This window comes from Bison bison, unplaced genomic scaffold (assembly GCF_000754665.1).
Source record: "Bison bison bison isolate TAMUID 2011002044 unplaced genomic scaffold, Bison_UMD1.0 scf7180017864519, whole genome shotgun sequence".
NCBI lineage: Eukaryota > Metazoa > Chordata > Mammalia > Artiodactyla > Bovidae > Bison > Bison bison.
The window spans coordinates 14062950-14076271 of NW_011495072.1; the positions used below are offsets into that span (position 1 = coordinate 14062950).

General features: G+C 37.0%; 1 long non-coding RNA gene across 5 annotated transcripts in view; it reads right to left on the reverse strand.

Moving 5' to 3' along the window:
• The window catches only part of LOC104981708, a 284406-nt gene extending 276217 nt beyond the window's left edge, over nucleotides 1–8189 (reverse strand). For all 5 annotated transcript variants that reach the window (XR_824403.1, XR_824400.1, XR_824399.1 and 2 more), the window contains exon 1: nucleotides 7868–8189. This is a non-coding gene — a long non-coding RNA (uncharacterized LOC104981708). The remainder of the gene's footprint in view (nucleotides 1–7867) is intronic.
• Between the last annotated feature and the right edge of the window lie 5133 nt (nucleotides 8190–13322).

The window sequence follows — 13322 nt, forward strand, 5'->3', positions numbered from 1 at the left end:
TCAGCAAGTGAACAACAACAGCATGATGAATGACATTGGAGAGAGTGATCATGATTCAGGACCTGTGGATGATGGAAATCTGGAGAGGATGCTAGTGGTGTAGTTTAATGGCATATACTTTAAAGCTGGGGAATTTAAAGAAGAAGGAAGGCAATGGTCATGATTCACTAATGAACAGCAGGGAGGGCATCTGACACTCATAGGTTCAAAGTGTGAGGAGCATGGGAGAAATGGAGTCAGTACTAACAAGTGAGTACAAAGAAAGCAGTCTTCCAAGGAGAGCAGATAAAGATTCAAACAACCAAAGGAAGGAAACGTTTTAGGAAGTTAAAGTAATTTAAGGATTTTGATGATAATGATTTGATGATTTTGAAATGCAGAAAGCAGAGTGCAAGGATAAGTAGAGAAGGGGTAGGAAATGAAAAGTGAAAGTGAAGTCGCTAAGTCATGTCCAACTCTTTGAGACCCTACGGACTGTAGCCTACCAGGCTTCCCCGTCCATGGGATTTTCCAGGCAATAGGAAATAGTGTTGTATTAATCTGAAAATAGAGGAGTAGATTCATGGATTTAAAGCAGCCAGTCACTATTGAGTTGCTGACCTATGTGCCTCTAGTCCCCATTTGAAGTGACATTATTTGTTTAAGCCTCTGATATTTGGATTTTTTGTTTATTGTAAGCAATCTGATCCTAATATGGCACCTATTGGTTGTTTTTTTTTTTTTTTTTTTAAGCAGGAGTTTGATTTAATCCAATATACTTTTTAAAAGTACATTCTTTTGCTCAGTGGAGAATGGAATGAATACATGATGGCCAAGATGGAGGCAAAATTACAAATGGCCAATATTTCATAAAAAAGATGCTCAAACTGACTTTTCATTTTTATTGACTGCTTGTGCTGTTGTTTTTTTTTTTGATGCTATTTGCTTGGTGTGTTACTTTCCTAGGGTTGCTGTAACAAATTACCAACTCCAAGTAGCTTAAAACAACAAATTTATTCTCACACAGTTCTGGAGACCAGAAACCTGAAATAAAATGCTGGCAGAGTCATGCTCCCTCTGCAACCTCTACGGCTGCATCCTTTCCTGTCTCTTCCAGCTTCTGTTATCTCTGGAATGGTTGGTCACACTATTAATTATAATCTCTCCTCCTTCTTTAATGCCCTTCTCATCTGTGCATCTGTGAGTCCCATGGTTCCTTGTCTTCTGAAAACACTAGATAATGGATTAGGCCCCAAGTCAACATATACTTCTTCATTATATTCTTTATTCTTTTTACTGGACTAATTATCTTTATTATTATTGTTTTATATATTCTTTAAAAATGTACATATGCTACAAATGTTTTTTAAAGTAGTCTTTATACCCTACTTAAAAAAAGTAGCCACTGGAAATCATTAATTTTTAATAAGTAATGGTCTTTCTTTTTAAAATTTATAGCAGTTACTTATAAAAATGTTTATCATTCCAAGATTATCTTTCAATCCACCATTTTAATCGATCATCTTTTTTTTAATATTTAAAGAATTGATTTGTTATTATTTCAGAATTTGATTGGGATCTTAATTACATTGTCTTCCTTCATGCCCTTTATTAGCAAAGAAATCAACTTGCGTTTTCTACCCAATAATCAATGCCTGCTTCAGGCCAGAAAGATGCAGAATCAGGCCCTTTCATCACCTGCTGTGGGCCCCTAATATTCTTTCTTTCTGGTTATCAGGAAAAGCTAAGTTATTTATGATATATTCTCAAGAGCTTCTGAATAAGTAGACTGGGAAATTTCTAGCTTATTCCTTCCAGTCTGAATCAGAGGCTTCTCCTGGGAGATTCAACTCTTGCAAATTTAACTTTTCCAAGTGTGTATGGAGACAGTCACTAAATAGATTCACTCTTGAGGGATTTAGGGGAGGAAATAGCCTTGAGCAGAGGGGCAGGGCATGAAGTACAGAGCAGAAGAAACTCCAAGTCTCAATGCTCAGGAGAAAAGTGTTAGTGAATAGAGCATTCTTGAACCAATATGAATCAAGGAGTTGTTACTGTTTGCTCATAGATTTTTTTTTTAAGAAAGGACTTTCAGTCTTATGGTTGGTAACAGGCTTCCTTTAGTGGTCATAAATCTCTCCCAAATGCTAAGAACCTGTTCAAATTTGGCCAGCCAGCTGAGTAAAAAGGTCATCTTCTTGCCTAACAGCAGATTCTGTAGTTTTTACCACACAATTCCCTTTATGGTCATAATTGTCCCTTGCAAAAATATAGTGCTACAGCCGAACTCATAAAACTGCTGCCTCTGGAATAAACAGGAAAGGGCACATTCTCATTTCAAAACAACAAATGAACCAATAGAGTTTAGCTTCCATTTAAAATGGAAAGCAGTGACTCCACTAACAATGCAATAGTTTTGATAGACTGCCCATTTGACATTTTAGTGCATAGATGAATCTGTTTGCTTTTGTTTAGATAGGTATATCTTTTAGATTATAGAATCAGATGTGATTCTCACATATATTTACATTTCTTATAGGGCAGCAATGCTGTGTTTTTGGTTAATCCAGGACTCAGCACAGTTTTAAGTGTAAGGAGGAGTTTAATAATACATGTGTTTTCAGCATTTTCTGTACTGAAAAGAAGCAAAAAAAAAAAAAAAAAAAGAATGCAAGAAATAAACAGTGACTGGTGAAGAATGGGTGCAACCTCAACCTAAAAGAGAATTTAAAGCGACCTCCATGCTTTGAAGTTAGCAAGAACATGATGTGTGGGAAAAAAAAAGGAGAAACAGAAAAAAATCCACATATGTAAAACTATTTCTAAATCAGACAGAGCTTTAGTGGGTTGTTAAGCAGAAAAATTCACCAGAGCCCTCTTTTTTGATGGGCAAGTGGTAACTTTTACATTGTGGGATATGCAAAAGGAAATAAAAATTTTGAGAGGCAGGTCAACTGTGCAAATATCCTACCTTCCAACAGAACCTGATCTCTAGGGGAAAGAACATAACATAGGTATGTAGCCACAGGGAGGAGAGGCCATGTATCGTTGTTTAGTCGCTAAGTCATGTTGGACTCTTTGCAATCCCACGGACTGTAGCTTACCAGGCTCTTGTGTCCATGGGATTTCCCAGGCAAGAATACTGGAGTTGGGCTGCCATTTCCTTTTCCAGGGATTCTTCCTGACCCAGGGATTGAACCAGAGTCTCCTGTATTGCCGGTGGTTTCTTTACCACTGAACTACCTGGGTAGCTACCTCACTGAGGAATTAGACCACATGAAAAATATAAGATGCTATTTAGCTTTTGAGTTTTAAACCCTGTGGCCAAGCTGTACTTTGTTTTTTTTTTAATTGACTATGATGTGTAGGTGTTGAGAGCTCTAAGACTCTGGATTCAAAACAATATCCTTAAATCTATTCATGTGAACCAGTTACTTGTTATTTGTTGTTAGTTACCCATTTGTTGGAAGGTAGTGGGGTGGGTGGTGGTGGGAGGTGGGCACTTCCCCGGTGGCTTAGCTGTTAAGAATCCACCTGCCAAGACTCTGTCTTAAAAAGCCCTTCATAATCTGTCATTTGTATCCTAATCTGGGCTTTTCTCAGACTGCATCTTCAGCTGTTATAGAGCCTCCTTTCTATTTTCTACCTCCTTTCAACTCACTCTTACCTACTCACACTAGTTTATCTTTCCCTGATACACTGTCCTGATCTTCTCATGACTGGTTCCTTTCTGTAATTCTGATTTCAGACAGACCACACATCAAAAGCAGCTTCCTGTTCACTTCTATAATATAAAGCTGTTGTAATTTTAAATTTTAAGACTTCATGCTACTTGACATTTTCTTGTTAGTTTGTTTACTTGAATGTGTTTATCATTTATTTACCCACTCCATTTTGATAGAAAGTAAAATATCCTAAAAGCTAAACTGAAGTTTGTCTTGTTGTTGGTTACCTCTTCCCTCCCCAGATCTCTTGTAATCACAAGCTTTCAGTAGATAACTTTTGAATGAATGAATAAGAGCACAGCAAGTAGCTTGAAGTGACTGTGGATTGGCAGGGCTGGCAATAATTGAACTTAAGCTCAAATGTAACAGAATAAATATTTGAAGGTGGTTGGCTAGAGTTCAAAATGCATTAACGATAGCAGGATGTAAAGCAGGATATTTTGATAGGGCCATTTTGATACTCTAGTTTTTTTTTTTTTTTTTTAATGTATTTGCATCAAAATGGTTCTGGCAAAATAGATGGAACAATGACAACTACATCAAATGACAAATATTCAGAGGCTTTTCTTCTGTTTCGGCTGCAAGAAAAGTGCTTGGATTTTCTCTTTTTCCTTCCTCCATTTTGTTGTGGTGATCAGATAATGATAATTACTTCTCATTAGAGACATATTGCCAACATTTCTATTTCCAGTAGAGAGGAATTGGAGGACAGGAGAGGTGTGACTGATTTATGTAAAAAACAAGAATATTTATTCCGAGGGCAAGGAGTCAGAGAAAGGGGGCTGGTGATCTGAGACAGAAAGGAGGTTTAAGGAGTAGCAGCTGTCTGACAAAGAGGATTTGGGGGGCATCAGATGGGTAAACAGTACTGATTAGGATTTGGAGGGCTTTGTGTGATATTCCTCACCTCCTTCACTGCCTCTTCAAGGTACTTCTGTAGAGAATTGTATGATTTTTTTTCAAGGCTATTGGAGTTAGATTTGTTTCTTTAGATGTGACAAGGCCAAGATGAGCCTCTAATCTGTTTTAAAACACAGACTCATTTGGGCTACATAGGTTGTTTGTTTTTATTTGTTCATCAAGCTGCAACACATACCTCTGATCCTGACTTCTTTTTTAGCCTCCATTTCTGACGCTCAGTGAGCATTACTTTTTTACAACAAGAAAACAACCAATACAAGGAAAGTAGTTTAGGAGTTTAACACCTGATATTTTTGTTATTATAAAAACATTTAACAAAATGCAATATATGAAGGCCATTATTACTAAGAGAAATAATAGAAACATCACTGAGAATTTTCTGTGCAGTTTGATGCAGAGATAAGTGATCATATTATGACCCAACTCTCTGTCCTATTTCCCCATAAATCACCTTTCTCAAATAAATATTTTCAATGAAATAGCATTGGCCTGTTGACTGAAAAAAATGCACAACCTAAGAGTTGAGAGTTACGTTTTATTTGGGGGACAAAACTGAGGACTTACACCTGGTACACAGCATCTCAGATAATTCTGAGGGGCTGCTTCAAGGAGGCAAGTGGGAGACCCAAGATGTATAGGAGATTTGCAACAAAAACCAGGTAGTCGGAACAGTGATTATTCTCACTTATGGAAAACCAGATATCTCAACTTAGTGAATGTAGTGTTTTGCTATGTATTGGAAGATACAAGAGTCTGGGCTCACTGAAATCATTCCTTTGATATGCACCTCATCTATCTGGGGCCAGTATCCTGTGTTTTCTCATCTTGAGTCTCCTTAAGGGTACACCCTCAGGGTGACGGCAGCAGCTGACTGCTAGATGCAGGGAATACCCTGCCTCCATCCTGTGGTCCCTCAGGGCTCACTAGGTCCCTCACTGGGCAGCTATAATGTGATGGCTTGATGGTTGCAGCATCATTGTTTACTCATATGGCAGGCAATAGTTTTCATTGATAGGCCAAATCAGGAAGCTTACCAAAAACAATTTCCTGTATATATAGGAAAAGTATCATTATTAAACTGGCTATTTATTCTATTTCCATTATGAAGTGTTGTTTTGAAGTGAGAAATCAAAGGCTAAGAGATAGTTCATATAAGGTATATGTTACTATGGAGAGAATAAGCAGTTTATTTTGATTTATGGTTTTCCTGAGGGGGGAAAAATATAGTGACATGACTCCTGACTATGTGGTTTGTCTGCTAGGTGTTTCTCACAAACCATTTCATTCTTCAGCCCATTTCCTCCCACACCCACCCTGGCCTCTGCGTTATTCCATTCTCATACTCAAAGCTTGAGTTGATCATCAAGTGGTGAGATGGGCTGAGGCTGAAGGATAAGGTAAAAAATAAATGTTTTCCAGAATCAAATAGTTGAATGTTGGTATTTTCACTTATTTATCTCAAAATAACTCCCATCAAGACACTCAGTTAAAATGGTCTTGTTGGGAAAACTTTGATATGAATAAATAGCTGTAACATAGTAGTCTCTCAAAAATACCGTGTTCCCAGGGGAAGGGCTGGGAAAGGGTAATAAAGAATCAGGATTAGACCTAAAAGATATATTTGTGTTAGACTCTGGAGGGTTGAATGGAAAATTTGTGCATTTGGCCTTGATTTAGTAAAGCATAGGAAACTAGAAAAATTTCCTTTCAATTCAAGAGTGATAAGAATAAGGTGGCATTTTAATTGCTGTATTTAGTGGATTGAAGTCCAAAGTTAGTTTCTAGGGTATTGAAAAGCTTACTTCAAAAAGTGAGAATAAATAATACAGCATTTCTGTAGTCACATAAATTTGGGAAATGCTGAGTTAAATGAAGAGAAGAATATATCTAAGCTACAGGGCTTCCAGGGCCTTCAGAGACAGTTGATATTCCACATAAATATCCCAGACAAGGAGGTAGACAGCGTTTCTTTGACTTGAAGAATCAGAGATGTGAAAACACACTACAGAATGCAAATGATTTTGAAGGTAAACAGACTGGAAGCAGAGGGATTGGTACATGGGTTATTCAGATAGTCCAGGGGGGAGATGATCATACCGTGCCTTAAACTCGGGAGAGTGATAGATTAGGAAAGAAATCTTCAATGCTGTGGTCTGTAAGAAGTGTTCCAAAAAGTTGGTATAAAATAGACATTGTTCAGATATCAATTATCCTTATCTTGATACAAGTCTACATGTCTACATTCTTATTTTTTATTAACCAATATTTCTTCCAATTGAACATTTCTACCTGTAATTAAAGTGGTATGTACTGAATGGATTATAGCTTGCTCTGCCTACTCTCTGACTATATGATTTATCTATCTCATGCCTCAATCTCTCAAGTTCTAACATATCAGCTTCATTTTTGAATTCTCCTTTTCACCACCTGAAAATACACCAAAAACCTGTCCTTTAGGGAAAGAGAGGGAAAGAATATAGAGAGTAGCATGGAAACATATACATCCCCATATGTAAAATAGATAGCTAGTGGGAATTTGTTGTATGATGCAGGGAACTCAAACTGGTCTTCTGTGACAACCTAGAGGGGTGGGATGGAGTGGGAGGTGAAAGGAAGTTTCAAGAAGGAGGAGACATATGTCTACCTATGGCTGATTCATGTTGATGTATGGCAGAAACCAACACAATATTGTAAAGCAATTATCCTCCAATTAAAAATAAATAAAAACCTGTCCCTTTTACCCTAATTGCTGCTAATCTCTGTCAACTCTTCATCTCTTCTGACTTCCAGTCAAATTCTATTTCCAAAATTATTTTCATAAAGAAAGTCTAATAGCATCACCTCTATTCTGTACTTAGAAATACTGTCCTTCCCTGTTGCCTAAAGGATAGAGCCAGTTTCTAAGTGGGGGATTATTTGGTCCCGACCAAACTCCACCATTGCCATTCCTTCCTTATTGGGCTGAGGCTGTTCCCTGATACAATACAAGCATTAAATCTCTGTATCCTTGAAACATCTTGTATCTTGCACCTGAACTGTCCTCTCTCTTCTCTATTTGGCAAAAGCTCACTCATTCTTTAAAGTTGTTTGCATCCTCTTTGAAATCAGTTTTGAAGATATATATATATATATATATATATATGTTATATGTACACATATATGTATATATCTGTCCTGTCACTATTCCTCACATACTTCAATGTCACCATTTATACAGATAAAGAAAAACAGTTTAGTCTTACCTTTGTTTCCTCTATTGAAGTCAGGTTTCTCTTCATGAGTAAGCATTTCCCCTAATTTTCTACTGAATTTGTTGGTCTGGAAACATCCCAAGACTTTCTAAAGGTTGAAATAAATGATTCCCATTGGTTCCCCCTCTGTCCTCTTATTCGTCAAAATACACACACCACTTAGTTAAATTTAATTCCATTTTTGGCCTATTTTACCTTTCTATAAAACAACTAAAAACTGCTTATTTCATGACGGATATTTACCACATAATTTACTAATTTTCAACTCTGTAGCAGCAAACCAGTTCCAAGGTCACTTTCCAAGTCTTTTCAAAACCGGAGATGGCGATGTGCCAATGGATTGGTACACTGTCCAATCCTAATGAAAGATTAAACATTTCAGCCAGCAATTCCAGTGTCCTCTGACTGCTTTAAAAACATTTGGTTGGATGCCATCTGTTCTTGGTGATTTATTTATGTCTTGTCAATTTTTTTCTAAAGCATCCTCTCGACTTATTTACTTATTGATCCATTCCTCTGGCCTATGCACTATGAAAGTCAATATGAATGTAAAACAACTAACCTGTGCCCAGCACAGTGCTGGGCAATGTGAGAAATACAAAACATTTGAGCAATACAAAACCTCTGAGGTGTGCTCCTATCTTTAGGAGCTTGTCTTTTGCTGGGGTATTAACAAAAAGCAAAACCCACCACCACAACAACACAATGGAGAATGTGCAACTCAGATGACCCAGGCGCTATTAGTTGCAGGTACCAAATACATTAAGCTCCAGACTTTAATGTCTGTCTAGTTCCTTCTATGGAGAAGGTGATGGCACCCCACTCCAGTACTCTTGCCTGGAAAATCCCATGGATGGAGGAGCCTGGTGGGCTGCAGTCCACGGGGTGGCTAAGAGTCGGACATGGCTGAGTGACTTCACTTCAGTTTTCACTTTCATGCGTTGGAGAAGGAAATGGCAACCCACTCCAGTGTTCTTGGCTGGAGAATCCCAGGGATGGGGGAGCCTGGTGGGCTGCCATCTACGGGGTCGCACAGAGTCGGACATGACTGAAGTGACTTAGCAGCAGCAGTAGCAGCAGTTCCTTCTAGTGGCCCTCTTCAGTTCTCTTCCAAGCTCTTCCATTGCTCTGGAGTTTCTGAAACTTTTCTTAAGAAAAGTCTACTCATTTTCTTTTCTGTTAGAATTCTCTTGAGTATTTATCACCCAAAAATGTTCTGAAAGAGATTTAACCATGGCCACTGCTGTTAGTGGTATTGAAATTTTTGCCTCTCTGTCAGGCATAGCTGACACTACTGATACTTCTTGTCTGCTCTACACTCTGGCTTGATGCTGCCACTTTGGTAGAAAAATGGGAAGGATTTTGCTCTTTCTAAATCTCTATTCCCTAAGCCCTGGTGTATGGCTGATTGAACATCTAGTTTTTCACTGTTGTGCTGTTGCTCAGCCGTGTCCAGCTCTTTGTGACTCTGTGGACCATAGGTATGCAGCTACAGGGAGGAGAGGCCGTTTTGGTTGTTTAGTCTCTCAGTCGTGTCTGACTCTTTGCAACCCCATGGACTGTAGCTCCCCAGGTTCCTTTGTCCATGCGGTTCTCCAGGCAAGAATACTGGAATGGGTTCCTATGCCCTCCTCCAGGGGATTTTCCCAACCCAAGGATCGAACCTGCTTTTCTTACATCTCCTGCATTGTCAGGCAGGTTCTTTACCACTAGTGGCACGCTACTCTCTGTCAAAATAACCCCTTGTCTTCTGCCTCCCACCTATTTTTTTAGACCTTGAGGTGGCTGGATAATTGACTTCATTTTCTATTTTTTCAACTTGGTGTCCTCTGCCTCTGGTCACCCTCTTTCTTCCTCTTGTGACCTCAAAATAAAATTTGTCATTCATATAGATTTATGCAAAGAAATGCTGGGAGCTCTCATTGGTCCTACACATCCCACCTTTATTTGCTACCAACCAAATCCATGGTGCATCTTAATTAACTCTCACAGCAACCCTACAGGGTGGGCACTATTATTTATGTTTTACAGCAGAGTGTACTAAACTTTAAAGAAAACTAGCTCAAGGGTATACAACTAGCAAGATTTCATTACTCGAAAATGTTGGCAGCCTATTCCATGAGTGGGAAACTGCAGCAGTTTGATTACTTTGATTTGCATTCCTCTTTTACATATATAAAAAAGTAATATCTTGATTACTGGGAGACCAAAAAAGTGGATTTAAGATATGATAGAACTTTAAGTTAAATTCACGTTGATCAATTGGTCTCTCCTCCAAAATCTTTTTTTTTTTAATCTATAATATAACCCTCTAAATCAGATTTGAAATAATAAACAATAAGGCCTCTGCTCAAATCAGGCATTACCTGTTTCAGAACTTGTCATGTCTCAGTTTCTGATTGGCAAGCAAATCACAGCCAAGTATTTATTAGACTGTTAGGCTCCCTTCCAGCACAGTCTTCAATTATCTTTGTTATTGTACAGCAAAGTACATTTGCTTGATGAAGTAGGGCTGATTTGCTTATTGTATGTCTCTGCATTCCCATTAATCTCTCCAATTCTGCAATTTGTGTTGGTTTTGTAGTTATTAGTGTGAATTCATGAGAGCATGCTTTATTATTAGTGCAATCTCCTAGCAGTACCTAACCCTTTGGAATATGCAGAAAACATGACAAACTCCCAGTATTGCCCTGAGGTCTTTACAGGGTGAGGATGAATGGCTACATTGCAGCTCATAGACAGCATGGGTGCTAACACTTTAACTTATGGAGCTAAAGAGCAAATAGAAATGTATGAACTTTCTTAGTCATTGAAACAGTCATCTCTTCCTTCTCTTCATCCCTGCGGCTTAAATGGGGTTTACAAATGTATATTTATGTGTTTCTGGATTCTCAATTCTTCGTTTTAGTCCTCTGGCATTTTGGTAGTGTAGTTATTCCATGATGACTGTGGATGCAGGCTCAGTTTTACTGTAAGACTTTAATTGAAGAGGCTCTTGAATCTTTTATCAAAATGATCCCTGTTAGGTGACTCACATGAACTCTCCAGCTTATAATTAAATACTGATTAAAAAAGGTTATCATGTCTCTTTGGAAGATTCTAAGTTCAGAAGTTTGTATTCTTTGACTTTGGGAATAACCCGTATTTTCCATTCACTGGACTTTCCTAGGAAGCTTCACATAGTACTTGATTTAGGGCAGACCTGGTAGGGAGCTTGACCTCTCTTGAATACTACTTAAACAAAAAGGGAAGCAAGGAATTAAAAAGGTTTTCTATTGAATTTTTCTTCTTCTTAGTAATATACTATTTCCATAGGACAGTAGAACTCATTTACTTTTGAAAATGTAAATTTAACACAGGATACAGGGATTTATACACCGTGTATAAAATTGTAGCTTGTGAACAATATTAAAGTGGCAAGATTATTGGAAATAATTTTTTGGACAGAATTGAAACATTTTCTAAAGAATGGATTTTAAGAAGAGGAATAATGGGGGAAATGAAATGCTCTTCAAAGGAAGATGGTGGTAATCAAATTATTAGTGTTTTTGTACATGGAAGTGTCTTCATATTTAATCTTTCTGAAAAGTATAGCTCCATTCTTTCCAGGTAAATATCCTGAAGTAAGGGAAACATGTTTTTGGTTAATATCTCTTGTCCTTTATTGACTGATCATTTATGATCATGTGTATTTTTGGTATTGACTATTAAAACCTTTTCAGATGCCAATGGGAATGACCATTTCTCCATTTTTTGATTCAGGGTTTTCATAATCAATATTGTGCAGAGATGCCCTGGGAGGTGAAGTATATGAATAATGATGTTTTATGACTGCAATTATTCCCGAGTTGATTATTCATTACTCATAGTGAGAAATTTGAGTGAAATTTAAATTCTCTTCCTATAGTTAAATGTTTCTGTCAATTTAGTATTATAAATTTCTGCCGGATATAAAGTAATCATGCTTCATTTCCAATATTGAATTGTCTTTGAGTGAGTGATCATATTTCTTTACCAAGCCTTTTGTATTAATTACTAATATTTTCAGTTCTGTAGAGTACCATAAATCTTACTCGTTAAGTGAAAATCATGGTTAATTCTGAATCATTAAATGAAAACTGATGACTAATTCTTAACTCAACTTATGATAGTATCTTTCTAAATTCCATGTTTGCTCCAGTCTGCTTTAAACCAGATGTATTTATACACTTGCTTCATATTTGTGTTTTAGCTTTTATCCTGGCTTATTTTTCCCTAATAGTTCTGTGTTTGTACCTTGAAATCTTCCAAAAGGTTTTAAAGCAGCTTCCTATTGGGTTCATTATGGCTTGGATAGCTCTGATTACTTTTCAAATCTTTATTCTTAGGAAAACCCAATACCTTGATTTTTATTTTCTTCTTAAAACACCTTTAATAGATTTTTATTTTGTTTCCTATACCAAATCATGTTCACATGTTTGGCCAAAAACATTAAACAGTGGTTACATAAGACATTCATTGCAAACACAAGGGAACATTTTAGTTGCACGTACCCTTTTTCTTGATTTTTTTTCTATTATAAGTAAATAATGCTCTGATATGTATCCTTATACATATTTTGGAGTATATTTCTGCTTATTTACATGAGGTAAATATTTAGAAGCTATATCACCAGGGAAATATTCTTACTTGGGCAAATTTTTATCTTTGCCTAAATGTGATGTGTAATTCTATATATGTGTATATGTGTGTGTGTGTGTGTGTATGTTTCCATATATTGATTGAACACTGATGTTTCTTCAATTATGAATTGCCTGTTTATTCATTTCCTTGGCCTATATGTCAATTGGAATTTTCATATTATTGATTGGTAAGAGATATTAATAAATTTGTGGTATTAGTCCCTTGAATTATTCTTGTATACATATCTTATTTGCTTAACTCTAATAATCTTTCTTTGTAATTCATTTCTTTTCAACCAATTAATTAATTAGTATTGTCAAATTAATATGTATCCATAATTTCTTTTAGTTTTTTTTGCTTTTCCCTATTTACTACTTTAATACATTTCTAATTTGTTTCTCAAGAAATTGATCTATTGTACCCACACTCTTGCTTTCACCATTGGTTTCTTACTTAGTATGCAATTAGAGTTATCTTTTAGAAAGCTTGATTAACCTATCCTCTTGCTTATAATGCTCATTTTCCTCTTCCTCTATCACTTGCAGCTTTACTGCTCTGACTCCAGCTGGTCCCCCACACAAATCAGAGGTGCCACAGTGTAATATACAGAATGGTGGCCCACAGAAGATGCTCATGCCCTAGGCTCCGAAACATGAATAGGTTACACTTACTTGGCAAAAAGGACTTGGAAGATGGAATTAAGCTCATGGCCTTAAGATAACGAGACTACTTTGAATTATCTGTGTGGGTCTGATTACATGGGCCCTTAAAAGTGGAAGAGGAA